This window comes from Odocoileus virginianus, chromosome 10 (assembly GCF_023699985.2).
Source record: "Odocoileus virginianus isolate 20LAN1187 ecotype Illinois chromosome 10, Ovbor_1.2, whole genome shotgun sequence".
Lineage (NCBI taxonomy): Eukaryota > Metazoa > Chordata > Mammalia > Artiodactyla > Cervidae > Odocoileus > Odocoileus virginianus.
Genome location: NC_069683.1, coordinates 18148773 through 18161789, shown reverse-complemented (window position 1 = coordinate 18161789; position 13017 = coordinate 18148773). Strand labels below are relative to the sequence as shown.

The window sequence follows — 13017 nt, the reverse complement described above, 5'->3', positions numbered from 1 at the left end:
GCAGAATCCCCCTTCCAGCTCATTTTCTGTCTCTGCTTTTTAAAAAGGCCTCCAGTTTATTAATAATTTTATACTCTTCTTTGGAAAGTTGGTCATCACTCATAGCTTTCATGGCACAGGGAACCAAGAGAAAAAGTCACACACATTTTGCAAGTCAATGCAAAGGCATTGATATATCAGAGCCTGTATTGGATGGCATGGGTGAAGTGAACTCTACAAATCTGAAACATCATGCATCTGCTATCACTATTAAGAAAACATAGTATTTATGTAATTAAACAGATATTTATTGAGTACCTACTTATTTCTATGCATTGAGCAAAAAGATACAGTGATCCAAACAAAAAAAAAAAAATGGTATTGCCATCTTGGAGATTACAGTTTGGCATTCTTCTCAAAAATAAAGTATTGATATGTATGAGCATGTGGCATTAGTATTATTCATTCAGTATTTCTAGTTTTTTCTTTCAGGGATATTTCTTCCAGGATTGCACATTCCTACCCCTTTGAAGCCAATTGTAGTCATGTATATTGCTTTGTCCATTAACGCATGAGGAGAAGTCACAGTCACTTTTAGGGGGAGGATTTAATAGTCATTATACAATATTCATGTTCCTGTTTGCCCCCCCCCCAGCAAATATGGAAACATGGCCAAGCAGTCCTGAATAAGAGCAACACAGAGCAAAGCCGATCTCCAACGTGTAGTAAATATACGTGCATATTCAGTCACCCAGTCATGTCCAACTCTGCGACCCCATGGAGTGGAGACCACTTGGCTCCACGCTCCATGAAATTTTCCAGGCGAAAATACTGGAATGAGTTGCCATCTCCTACTCCAGGGGATCTTCCCAGCCCAGGGATCAAACCCCTGTCTCTTACACCTCTTGCATTCGCAGATGGATTCTTTATACTGCACCACCTGGGAAGATATGTATATATATATATATATATATATATATATATATGTATGTATGAAGATATATATATATAACAAAGGCATATATATGCCTTTGATATTTAAAGCCACTTATATGGGAGTTGTTTTTACTAAAACTAGTCTATTTAAACTCATAAAGACGTTGATACCTAAAAGAAGAATGCTATCATATCAAGATGTAAAATGTGTGACCTTGACTTAATGGACAAAAATAGTGAAAAATTGTTAAAGGGACAAAAAAAGATGGTAACTTCTCTTATGTAACAGCAAAGTATTCGGTGAAGATCTCACCTCTTGTAAGTTGGCAATTATTCCACAGAACTAATGAACTTGTGTCTTTAGGGAAAAAATTAGAATATAGAACATAATTCTCTGTGTTGTCTATGTTTAGCAAATCACTAAGAAAAAAGATGAGCTCAGAAAATAATCAACCCACTTAAAATTAGTAAGAGAATAAAGACAGCCCACAAATTCAAGGACTTACAGCTTCAAATATGAAACAAGGAAAACAAGACGATCTTTGGGGCACAGTTCATTAAAACTCAGGTTATAATAGGATCAATCAACAGTAAGACCAGCACATCTATTGTTAAAAGCCCTGAAGTGATTAAGGTGGTCTTAGAGTAAGAATTCACCTGCCTAGTAATTCATTTCAATTAGACACTTTGGCTATGAAATTAGAGACAAGGGGTGTTGTTCTCCCACTGAAACCTAATAAGCTCTAAGTGCCCATAATTCAGCCTAGAGAAAGAAGTAATTGGAGAAGGAAACAGAAGAAATGTAGCAAAAGCTAAGAAATACACCTTAAAAAGTACCACTAGAGTAGATAACAGCACACAGAATCTACCAGATAAGTAAGGAGCCAACTAAGTTTTTCAGACCAAGACTAGAAATTTTAAAAAGAGCCTGGGGGTAGAAAGTAGGTTGAAGAAACCTGTTCATTTCTCCTAGAGAGCATATTTTCCAAGGTACATTTCTTATACAACCAAGAATGATAATAGAAAAAGTAGAATATTCCAAAAGGACAAACCAAAAGAATGCAAACTGGAAATTCATGAACAGAGGAACCCCTCCAGTAGAGTGGAATTATACCTAATCAAAGAACATATCCAGTCTTCCAGAAGTGTTTATTCCCATCGGTGTTTGATTACTACCTATAAGCTGTGAAAGGGCATGTGATTTGCCCTTTGATTCATAGGTCTCCAGGGTCATAGCCATATTGATGAAGAGACTATAGGGCCTCTTTTAGGGTCTAAGACTCTTGAGTTCAACACATTAACTGGATGCCTGTTCTGGGTTGTCTATTTTAGGGAGTGAATGTTGTTCTGCAAGGAAATAAGAGTCTGAATTATTTAGGGTTCTCCAGAGAAACAGAACCAACTGGATATGTGTTTGTGTGTTTGTTTATTATCCTCTTGGGCCATGTAAATTTTACCCTTCTCCATATTCACCTTGGTACCCTGTCTGCCTGAGGATTGCCCTGCCTGTTATAAGTTGAACTAATGCCTTTGATTATCATTGGATATCATCTATCCATTCAAACAAGTTTCTTTTAGATGAAGAACTTGTTGTCAGGAATATTTGCAATTCCAGTCCAAAGACAGACCACGGACACCATTTTTTTCTTCTTCAGAAGAGGTTGACCTTTGTTCCAATAAGACTTTCAGCTGGTTGAATGAGGCCTATGTACATTATGCAAAATAATCTGTTTTACTCCAAGTCTACTCATTTAAATGTTACTCTCGACCAAAAGTCACCTTTAGAGAAACAACTAGAATAATATCTGATCAAGTATCTAGATATTGTGGCCCAGTTGACACATAACACTAACTATCACAGTTATTTGAGTATTTGGTAATGAGAGAGAGGTGCTTCTCACAATATTTAGATTTTTTTCCCCTCCTGTGTACCATGTTCATATTTCTTTTTCAGACTTGGTTCTTCCTGCCACCCTCTTTCACTTATATCAATAAGTACCCTTGCCACTAACTTGAGTCCATCCAATTTCATCCTCCCATCCTTAAACTCCCATGAAGTTTCATGATACTCATGAAATGAGGTGGCTTGCTTTGACTAGTGAAATTAGACCAGATATATTACATGTGCTTCATTCCTTTCTCTTGGTAACCACAAATGGTCCAGAGAGGATTTGCTACCTCACCAGGATCCTGGAGCGAAAACAGTCAGGAGCAGAGCCCTTGGCTAATAAGCAATTATTACATGATTTATGCAGCAAAGAACCATTGCTGTTTTTAAACCATGAGATGGTTGGGTTATTTGTCCCACAGCATTTTGTAGCCCATTTTGCATTATAATGATACATAATGGAAGAAACATTATCTTAGAGTATAGCATTTGTGTTTAGACAAACTGATGTTGAATTTTGAGACTATCCCTTTCAAGCTGTGTGACTCTTGTCAAAGTTACTCAGTTCATCTAATCATTGATTTTTATCATCTATAAATCAGGAATAATTATGCATTTCTTGAGCTTCTAATTTGTGACAGGTATTTCTCAGGAACTGGGAAAATAAATATGGATAAAGTGGATTCTGAAATAAAACTTGCATATCTCTTGACAAAAAGAATAGAACTCTTAATGGAACTCAAAAAGAAGTGAACTCTTAGTCTACCACTTCAAATGCTGTAGACAGTCAGTGTACCTTCCTGATTTCTTTTGAGTTCTTACTTTAATGTAGAAAGGTCTCAACCTTTCCAGGTTACAGTGCTGATACCACCTGCTAACAGGTGGCTTAAAAAAGAAAGTGAAAGCCTAAGTTGTTTTTCCTTTAATCAACATAGATGCCAAGAACCAGCCAGACTGGAGTTTCACTAAATGACATGTTTTCTTTGGCATTCAGTAGAAATGCCAAATTCATCACAAGTCTCCAGGAGAAGTGATTACTTTCCAGCAGGCAGTGATGATTACTGGGGAGAATGCCTTCCCTCCTTCTTCCTTATTACCCCCATGTTCTACAGTATGTGGTCTCTTCTTGGTTTGTTCTCAGTAAACATGATCCAGATGAGGGCATAGGTGCACAATTAATAAAAGAAAAAATAGACAATAAATATATGAAAAATCCTAGGGCTTATTAAGGATGAACAAAGAAAGTAAAAATAACAACTGAAGAGCATTGTCATGTACCACTGAATGTTTGTGCTGCCCCAGATTCATCTGCTGAAACCTAATCCCCAATGTGATAGTACGCGGAGGTGGACCTTTGAGAGGTGCTTAAATCATGAGGTTGGAGCCCTCATGATGGGATTAGCACCCTTATTAGAGACCCCAGAGAGCTTTCTCTCACCTTCTGCCATGTGAAGACACAGAGAGAAGAAGGCTATCTTTGGGCCAAGAAGTGGGAGCTTACCAGACACCCAATCTGTTGGCCTCTTGGTCTTGGACTTACAGCCTCCAGAATAATGAGAAATAAATATTTGCTGTTTAAACCACCCAGTCTATTGTGCTTTACTATAGCAGCCCAAATGGACTAAGACAGCATCCTTCAGACTGGTAATATTATTAAAACGATAAATATTTTTGAAAATACTCCATTACTTTCTTACATTGTTAATATTTTTAGACATAGCAAGGATGTAAAACCCTCAGATGATGTGTGATTGCTGCTCCAATATTTTATTTGGGGGAATTGATTGTATTAAAATAGTGAAGGCTATCAATTAAAAAGTTATGAGCAGGGAGAAATTCCATGATTGTCCAGTGGTTAGGACTCTGTGCTTCCACTGCAGTGGTACAGGTTTGATCCCTGGGCAGGGAACTAAGATACTGTGTGCCACATTGTACAGCCAAAAAGAAAAAAAAAGTTATGAGCATGTTCATCCTGGCACTTCCCTGACAATATAACTTTGGATATAATATATTATTAACTCTAGAGTATTAGCTAAATAAATCAAGATAGATGTCTGCAAAGAAATACCACACAAACTGTAAAACAAAATTATACACATACCTACTAAAAATATTTATAATAAATATACAATTGAAATATGTACTTAGAAATAGTATTTGCATGCATCTGTGCATCCATGATAATGAAGGTTATATTCCCCAAGGGAATAGCATGAGTGTTCATGATCCAAAGGATGTTCTGTGTACTCTCTGATATTTTTAAAATGAGTGTGCATTGTTATTTTATAAATAAAAAATAAAATAAATAAATAAAACTAGTAAAAAAAAAAAGCAAATTTTGGTAAAAATAAAACCTAGCTTGTAGTTGTATTACAACAGACCCTGACCATGAGAATATATCACCAAACATCTAGTCCCTCCCAGAGCAAGAAAACATGTATCTGCTGATGGCTGATCAATTTGTATCACCAATAATAACCATAAATGATTTTTTAAGTTGCCAAGAAAGATCTCTTGAGTACATACACAGTGACGTGCTAGATTCTTCCAAGAGTAGCAAGAATGCAAAATATACATGTCAATTCTGAACATGCTGAATTAAAAAATGAAAGAATTCCAGCCCTTTTCTCTTTGAAATGACTCATTAGATGGATGATTTTCCTAACATGTTATTAAAATCTCTTCAGGCAGTCAAAAATGGATTAATAGCAAAGGGCATATTGATTAAAATGTAATTTCTATTATTATAAGTAAATGATGTCCTTGCCTCAAGTGGAAAGCACTCAGAGGCTTCTTTTTTCTTTGACATATTATCGTTCACTTTAGTGTTCCACAGAGAACTTGACTTCTGCTGAATTATTGGGAGGACAGGTATATGTATCAGGCCAGTACATAATTATTTTTAAACAGATGATGTTATCTCATTGGGAGGAAAATGTCTTCATTCATTTTTAATACTTTTTCCTAAGGAATCAATGTAAACATTTTTCTCTTTATAAACTGATTCAAAGTACACTTGACTTAAAATATTATTTAAAAATTTAAAAAGGAATTATTGAACAAATATTTTCTTAAAAACACTGTAACTCAAGCAATGAAATTAACCAGTTTCTTTTTGTTTCACTAAATTTTATGGCATTTTTTAGTAGCAGTTTTCTTGGTTTAAACCATAAAGGACTTCCAGACAGCATGTAAGTGAGAAGGTATAATCTTTCTTCCAGAATTCACTGTCAAACACACTTTGGAGAACAGTACGAAGATTTCTTAAAAAACTAGGAAGAAAACTACCATATGATCCAACAATCCCACCACTGGTCATATAACCATGAGAAAATTGTAATTCAAAAGGACACATGTGCCCCAATGTTCACAGCAGTGTCATAGTGACATAGAAGCAACCTAGACATCCACTGATAGATGAATATATCAAGAAGTTGTGGTACCTGTATACGAAAAAGGAACAAATGCTAATCATTTGAACTGAGGTGGATGAACCTAGAGTTTGTTACAAACAATGACATCAGAAAGAGAAAAACAAATATCACATATTAATGCACATATATGGAATCTAGGAAAGTGGTACTGATGAGCCTATCTGCAGGGCAGGAATAGAGATTCAGAGAAAATGGACTTGTGGACACAGTGAGGGAAGGAGAGGCAGATTGAGAAAGTAGCATCAGCACATACACACTATGTAAAATAGACAGCTAATACAAAGCTGCTATCTAATACAGCCCAGAGCTCTGTGACTACACAGACGGGTGAGAGGGAGCCTCAAGAGGAAGGGGGTATATGATGTATATATGTATAGTTGTGCTGATTCACATTGCTGTACACCAGAGTAAAACACTGTAAAACAACTATCCTTCAACCAAAAAATAAATAATGTAAAAAGAATTGACTGTCATTCATACACACACAATATCACCAATGTTTGATAATCTGATTTCAGAAATTAAAAATATTAAGGTATCATGGGCTATTGCACATATCACATAAAAGAAAAAAATGCTGAAAATCATTCTATCTTATACTTAAAATGTGTTTTAGTGTTAGAAAATTTTGAAAAAATCTACATCTTAGAACTAATTAAATTTACTAGTCCCTTATATGGAAATAGGTACATATCACAGAATTCCATTGTAACTATGTATACACATGTGCACATAACATACAATAAATAGATAGTTCTAATTACTGAAATCAAAGGATCATAAATACAAAGCACATATATCATGATTCATTCAGCATAGTGTTTTTTAAATTATTACATTAATGATTTGAAATGGTTAATAAAAGGCTATCCCATTATGTCTTCACATTTTTACTATAGGATTGATTGAAATATTTCATCAAAGGTAATCTAATGTGGTCAGAGAACTATTAGAGGACCTTTCAATATTCAAAGTTCTTAATTCAACTCACTAGTAATTAAGAACTAGTAAACAGTTTGTTAAGAATTGTGAGGGCTAAAGAAGGACAAGTTAATTGTCCTGAGCTCTAGAAGTAGAGGCTCTGGTTAAATGATGAGGCGTATGCACAGTTAACAGTGATTGAGACAGATTAAGATATAGAGGATATGAGAGGAGTATTTGAAATGTGGTCATGAATTGAATAATACAGAAGGGAGCTATTTTGGTTAGTTATTTTGGTAAGAGTAATTTAAGCAGTGCTTGAAGCAAAATTTTAACACTCAGGTAGAGAGTGGGAAGTGAAAGGGTAGCTAAAATTAGCTCATTTAATTATTGAGCCCCTACCATTTTAGACACTGTGCTAGGTCCTGAAAATACACTGTACTACAAAAATAAAAATAGCCCCTTCTTTTGTTGAAATTACCATGAATTGGTAAAGAACACTGACTGCTCTCGAGAGACTTCAAAGGGTAAAGGATGCTAAGTGAGGGTAAAAATAAGATGGTAGTGAGATGACAGAGGGTTGTTTTGTTTTGATTTTGGTTGTTGAATTTTTCCCAAGATATGGGGCATAAAATCATATTTGTTTGTTTTTTTGCCTCTGTGGAAGAAATAAGAAAAATGGAGAAATAAAAAACAGAAAGGAATAGCTGATTTAACAAAGTTCATAAAAAATGGAAACTGTTATGATTAAAATGTAATATATATATAAAGCTATTTTTGGAAACAGGAAATAGACTATAAAAATATAGGTAATAACAGAGATATTTTAAGGTCTAAAGAAGAAAAATTCAGTGATGTTCATATAAGATAGCTTCATCTTTTCTATAAAGCAAGAGGCTGTTTTATCTGAAACTGAGACAATCTGCAGAATATCTAAGCCCAAAAAGAACAGAGATTTTGAAAAACCATAAAAGGGTTGGAACATTTAACGTGGCCAAATTCCACTCAGAACCATGCTGGATCAGACAGTCTGAAAATGTGGACCATCTATGATACATCAGCAAACGAGCATGATCCTTGTCTTCATGGAGTGTTTGATTTGGTAAAAGATACATACAACAATCTAATAACTACACAAATAAATACCACCTTGACAACTGGGAAGGTAAATATGGTGGAGATCAAGTTGATAAAGAACAAGAGGTTTGGAGAGAACAGGCCAATTAACTGAGTTTAGATACAGTAAGAAACATAAAACTACATGTGTTGTCTGAGGGGCAGATTGACAGAGGAAGAAAAAAGGAGGATAAAGAATGGGTTAGAGGGACTTCCCTGGTTACCTAGTGATTGAGACTTAGCCTTCCAATGGAGCAGGTGCAGGTTCTGTCTCCAGTCGGGGAGGAAAGATCCCACATGCTCGTGGCCAGAAAACCAAAACATACAATAGAAACATCATTGTAACAAACTCAATAAATTTTTTTAAAATTGTCCACATTAAAAAAAAAAAAAGATCTTAAAAGAAAAAAAAAAAAAAAAGAATGGGTTACATAGCCTTCAGGGAGCAGAAGTGGGAATGTATGCAGCTGTGGTCAGAAAGCAGGCTTTCAAAGTTTTACTAGAAGCAGAACAGTTATGAGAGACAGTGACATGAAGTCACTCCTTCGTGTCCGACTCTTTGCGACCCCATGGACTGTAGCCCACCAGGCTTCTCCATCCATGGGATTTTCCAGGCAAGAGTACTGGAGTGGGTTGCCATTTCCTTCTCCATGGGATCTTCCCGACCCTGGGATCGAACCCAGGTCTCCTGCATTGTAGGAAGACGCTTTACCATCTGAACCACCAGGTAAGTCCTATGAGAGACAGTAATGCCTGGCAAAAAAGTGGAATGAATATCGTTCAAGGAGAAATTAAGCCCTTTTCACAGGTACAGATACAAAACCCACACTCACCAATGAGAGCTTGTCTATGCCAAGGATCCAGCAATTAGCCATATTAATTCACTAACAGCCTATATACTCGAAAGCACTTTAAACCATATACAAGACACTTTCTCCCGCCTTTTTTTTTTTTTTCAAAGCTCTTAATATCGTACTCACATACATTCAGTGTGTTAGATGTTTCAGCCTATTTGGCCCCACTCTCCCTGGGTGATCTTGCAGCTTCACAATACAGAGAGTCATTTCTAGGAAAGAGATAAAATGAAAATACATTACATTTAAGGAAGTTAGAAAATAGCCCAAGCAAAATTATTTGAAATTAAAATCTACCTAATGGAGTAACCTACAGGGAACAATTTATATTTTTCCAGGGGTATATTCATTATACAATATGTTGTGCTTCAGGCTTTTCCCAGAATATAAAAGGCTTTTTAAAAAATGATAGAAATTATAATATTTGGTTCTGGATAAATATCTCACTTTATCAAATTTTTCTTTCTACTGGACTTGTTCAGCAAGGTTTTTCACAAAGGCAAAAAAAAAAAAAAAAAAGTATCTGCTGCTGTTTTGCCCCCAATTTACTCTTCACAATCTCTTTCACTCAAATGAGTTTACGTCTTATCCCTGAACTTACTCTGCTTTTTCATACCTCTGTGGCATTTCTCACTTTATCTTATCTGCCTGAAATGTCATTATTTTTCCCATTTCCATTGCCTACCCAACACACTTAGTCACTTTTTAATACACAGCTCAAATATGACCTTTGTCCCCTCTGAAGCTGCCTATCAACATAAACTTCTACTTCATCTATCTAGAGTCCCACAGACTATTGATTATCATTCATTATGAGACCTACAAAGAATTTCCCTAGCTCTATCTCCCTGCCTTAGAGTTTTAAAGATAGAGACAATGTTTTAGCTGCTGCTTTTTTTTTTTCCATCTATAATCTCCATCATCCCTGTGAACACAATGGACATTGAAATATAAGGGATAATTTTTCCTCAGTCTATCTTGGTATAAATCAGACATTAGTAAGGCTGTAATTAAGGCCTCACAAGTGTGCTAAGTCACTTCAGTTGTGTCTGACTCTTTGTGAACCTATGGACTGTAGCCCATCAGACTCTTCTGTTCATGGGATTCTCCAGGCAAGTATATTGGAGTGGGTTGCATGACCTCTTCCAGGGGATCTTCCCAACCCAGGGATCAAACTCACAACTCCTGTCTCATACATCTCCTGCATTGGCAGGCAGGTTATTTACCACTAGCACCATCTGGGAAGCCCACATAAGTCCTTATTCTATATCAATTTGATACTTCTTATCAATTAAAACACCTTTCTAAAATTTGGCCTCCAAAACATCATTCTCTCCAGTTTTCCTTCTTTAAAGGATTATACTTTCTTAATCTTCTCTGAAGTTTTCTCATTTCCCCAGATTTGTAATAATACAATGCACCATGGCTCATATCTTGAACTTCTGTTTTCTATTAGCCTAACTCCCTTCTAGATCTAATCTAGGCTTATAATTTTAAATATCATCCTTACGTCCAGGATTATCAAATTTCTAGTTCAGTGCCAACCTCTGACTGAGTGCCATGCTTACAAGCAACTGTCTATTTGATAGACACAGTTTGAGTTCTAATAGCGTTCCTGGTATCTTGGGTGGTGAAGAAACTGCCTGCAATGTAGGAGACCTGAGTTTGATCCCTGGGTCAGGAAGACCTGCTGGAGAAGGCAATGACAACCCACACCAGTATGCTTGCTGGAGAATTCCACGGACAGAGGAGCCTGGTGCACAACAGTACATGGGGTCCCAAAGAGTTGGACACGAATGCACACAGGCAACTTAAAATTAGCATAACTGAGCTTCCTTTTGCTACCGATTCACTCTCTCTACAGTTTCTTCTCATAGAAGGGTAATTACATCCTATCATTTTCTCAATCCAAAAAAACTGACTCTACTCTTTCTGCTATAATCCATATCAAGTATATTAAAAAATCCCATTAATGCTAACTTCAAAAATGTCTCAAAAATGTATCTAAAATGACTCACTTCTTCAACTCCATTTTTAACATAGTGGTCCAAGCCACTATAAGTTCTGTTAAGTTTCATTGCAATGGAGACTCACTATACTCTCTCCCTTCCTTTTGCCTGTTGTCCAGATAGTAGCTAGATTGATTATATCAAAAGATAAATCAGATTATGGCTTTTGTTTGCTCAAGTTTTCAGTAGCTTCCATCTCATTCTAATCAAAGGCCAAATCTCTTTAAAAAACAAAACAAAACTAAACTAATGAAGTCCTATACAGGTTCAGTTTCCCTGGTGGCTCAGACGGTAAAGAGTCTGCCTGCAGTGTGGGAGACCTGGGTTTGATGCCTAGGTCAGGAAGATCCCCTGGAGAAGGAAATAACAAACCACTCCAGTATTCTTGCATGGAAAATCCCATGGACGGAGGAGCTGGGCAGGCTACAGCCCATGGGGTCGCAAAGAGTCAGACAGGACTAAGTAACTTCACTATACAAGTTAGCATGCTAGCCCTCAGATCTTACCTCCTTTTTCTTTTTTTAACTGAAGTATAGTTGACTTACACTGATTCAGGTCTACAGCTTCTCTGGTGACTCAATCAGTAACGAATCTGCCTGCAAATTTCTATCCCTGAGTCAGGAAGATCGCCTGGAGAAGGGAATGGCAACCTATTCTAGTATTCTAGCCTAGAGAATTCCATGGACCAAGGAGATGGTGGGCTACAGTTCATAGGTTCACAAAGAGTTGGACATGACTGAGCGACTAACACTTTCCCACTTTCCCAGGTATATAGGAAAGTGATTCAGTGTGTGTGTGTGTGTGTGTGTGTGTGTGCGTGTGTGTGTGTATGTGTATATATATATATTCCTTGTCAAATTCTTTTCCATTATAAGTTACTATAATATATTGAATACAGTTCCCTGTGCTATACAGTTGGTCCTTGTTGTTTATCTATTTTATATATAAAACTGTGCCTCTGTTAATCCCACATTCCTAATTTATCCTTCCCCACCCTTTCCCCTTTGGTAACCACATTTGTTTTCTATCACACTTTGGTTCCTCTTTAGTCTGCTCCCACCACAACAACCTCCCATCTGTTGCTCAAATATCCCAGCACGTTCACCCTCTAGACTTTGCTTCTTCTGTTACTTCTCCCTGAAATATCTTCTGCAGATCCAGGCAAACCTATTTTATACCTCCACTGAGTATTTACTGGAATTTAGTCCTTTTTTAGTAAAGGCTTCACAGGCTACCCTATTTAAAAGATACCCTATTCCTGACACTTCTATCCTTATTTTGTCCTTAATTTTCTCCAAAGCACTTATTCCACCTAGAATACTATGTCTTTTAGATAGAACTTCTAAAAATCATTCCTCTTTTCCCATTAAGCAAGGATACTCCATGAAAGGGGACTATTTTCATTGATTTGGGCTATATTTCTAGTACCTAGAATTATGGCTGGTACATGGTAGGGGTTGAAGTCTATTTTGTTGAAGGTGTTTATTCTTCTGACATGAGAGATACTAGGTTCCAGTTCCTGTTCTACCATATTTTGGTAATGTAAGTTCATTCAAACTGAGTCTCAGATCCTTAGCTATAAAACTAGTATAGTAATATCTTCTCAGTCCCTTTCCCAAGGGAGCTGAGTAAATGAAATGGGAAAGTCAGTACAAATATTACTTGAGTATCAAAAGGTATGAAACAAGATGTGACAACTTGAATATATAACATAGTTGAGGCTTGCCTAAATCCTGACACAATTGTGTATTGTATTACACTTTACACACACAATTTAGTTTCAGTGATTTTTGGAGATCTGACTTAGTTCATAAAGCCAAATTGTGCTGAACTCAGAAAAAAAAATTGGATATTTTGATTCTAAAGTTGGCCATTTTCTA

The 13017-nt window shown here is 36.4% G+C and overlaps 1 protein-coding gene across 7 annotated transcripts in view; it reads right to left on the bottom strand.

Moving 5' to 3' along the window:
- Window positions 1-13017, bottom strand: part of LRRC4C (leucine rich repeat containing 4C) — a 1326823-nt gene that overhangs the window by 790833 nt on the left and 522973 nt on the right. For 6 of the 7 annotated variants that reach the window (XR_011489902.1, XM_070473155.1, XM_070473154.1 and 3 more), the window contains exon 3: window positions 9259-9340. The gene's annotated coding sequence lies outside the window, so the exon portion shown is untranslated. Of the gene's footprint in view, window positions 1-9254; window positions 9341-13017 lie in introns of all 7 variants that reach the window. The other variant, XM_070473151.1, reaches the window with a different exon arrangement.